This window comes from Myotis davidii, unplaced genomic scaffold (assembly GCF_000327345.1).
Source record: "Myotis davidii unplaced genomic scaffold, ASM32734v1 scaffold598, whole genome shotgun sequence".
In the NCBI taxonomy this organism is placed as follows: Eukaryota; Metazoa; Chordata; class Mammalia; order Chiroptera; family Vespertilionidae; genus Myotis; species Myotis davidii.
In genome coordinates, this window is record NW_006289090.1 from 9,232 (window position 1) to 11,384 (window position 2,153).

The window sequence follows — 2,153 nt, forward strand, 5'->3', positions numbered from 1 at the left end:
TGAAATACGAAGAAGCAAAAAACACCCAACTGGAAAAGCAAAATGAAAAAAGAATCCAAAAATACGAAGATAGTGTAAGGAGCCTCTGGGACAAGTTCTAGCATACCAACATCCAAATTATAGGGGTGCCAGAAGAAGAGGAAGAGAGCAAGATATTGAAAACCTATTTGAAGAAATAATGACAGAAAACTTCCCCCTCCTGGTGAAAGAAATAGACTTGGAGGTCCAAGAAGCACAGATAACCCCAAGCAAAAGGAATCCAAGGAGGACCACACCAAGACACATCATAATTAAAATGCCAAGAGCAAAAGACAAAGAGAGAATCTTAAAAGCAGCAAGAGAAAGAAACTCAGTTACCTACAAGGGAATACCCATATGACTATCAGCTGATTTCTCAACAGAAATTTTGCAGGCCAGAAGGGAGTGGCAAGAAATATTCAAAGTGATGAATGCCAAGAACCTACAACCAAGATTACTTTATCCAGCAAAGCTATGATTCAGAATTGAAGGTCAGATAAAGAGCTTCACAGATAAGGAAAAGCTAAAGGAGTTCATCACCACCAAACCAGTTTTATATGAAATGCTGAAAGGTATCCTTTAAGAAGAGGAAGAGGAAGAAAAAGGTAATGATACAAATTATGAACAACAAATATGCATCTATCAACAAGTGAATCAAAGAATCAAGTGAATAAATAATCTGATGAACAGAATGAACTGGTGATTATAATAGAATCAGGGACATAGAAAGGGAGTGGACTAACTATTCTTGGGGGGGAAAGGTGTGTGGGAGATGCGGGAAGAGACTGGACAAAAATCGTGCACCTATGGATGAGGACAGTGGGTGGGGAGTGAGGGCGGAGGGTGGGGTGGGAACTGGGAGGAGGGGAGTTATAGTGGGGGAAAGAGAAACAAATGTAATAATGTGAACAATAAAGTTTTAATTTTTTTAAAAAAGAAATGCCTGTTTAAATCCTTTGTTCATTAGAATTGGGTTATATATCCTTTGTTTTGTTGTGAGAGCTCTATATAACTGGATAATAGACCCTTATTAGCTATGTGATTTGCAAATAATTTTCTCCCATTGAGTTGTGTTGTATTTTTTTCTTCTTGATGGTATTGTTTGATACACAGAAGTTTTTAATATTTTGTTTTGTTTTTCCAAGGAATATTTAATAAGGTAGATAACATATGCTTTTCCTACATGTATTTTTATATCATAGAAGCTAAAGCAAAACATCCTGTGCATATTGGGTGAAGATAGCCTGCTCATTGTGCATACACCGAGTGCAATTTTAAAAATAGCGTTATTAGAAAAAAGTACTGTAATTATAATTTCAGAGTTTGGAATTTGAATATCTCCTGTCTCCATATGGGAAAAGAAAAGTCCTTTAAAAATCATTTGATGCCACAACAAAAATTCCATAGCTGTATTCTTAGAATCACTCTGGAGAGTCTTCATAATTCAGGCAATACAGGGGAAGCTTCAATTCAAACTTTTAGAGAAAACATTGCAGCTAGCATGATCTCATCAACCAGGGGAATGTTGGTGGAAATCACAGTGCAGGAATGAAGAAGCTTCTTCTTTACACAACAGTTATCCCATACACCTACTTCTGCTCCTACCATTGCCTCAGCTGTGTTCAAGTCCACACCCACAGGTTGGCCTGATTATGAATGTTCTGCTTGAACTTTAGTGTTTCCTTGGGAATAATGAGAATGCATCAGCAAATGCTTGAACTGCCCTTTACACTGGAGTTATATTTAATCAGGATGTCTGCCATTGGCACTTCCACTGCAACAGCACCTGGAACTATACACCTATCATCAATAGCATTTTCAACAGCCCTTCATGCCATCTCTTATTGCACCTTTGATTTGAATGAGTGTGTGCTTATTTGATCCTTTGACCAATAATGTGACAAAGCAAGGATTGTTACATTTCTCAGTAAAGGTTAACTTCTCTTCTCCCAATGTATAGTCATAGCCAAGTCCTCATGTCCCCAACAATCAGGATTTATTTAATCAAAAGACTTCAGAGCTACCCCACCACAAGCAATAGTCAGCCTTTCCATATTTCTTTGTCTTCCTCTTCCTTCCTTCCTTCCTTCCTTCCTTCCTTCCTTCCTTCCTTCCTTCCTTCCTTCCTTCCTCCT

General features: G+C 38.0%; 1 pseudogene; it reads right to left on the reverse strand.

Moving 5' to 3' along the window:
- Window positions 1-1,364: 1,364 nt before the first annotated feature.
- The window catches only part of LOC102775428, a 1,528-nt pseudogene continuing 739 nt past the window's right edge, over window positions 1,365-2,153 (reverse strand).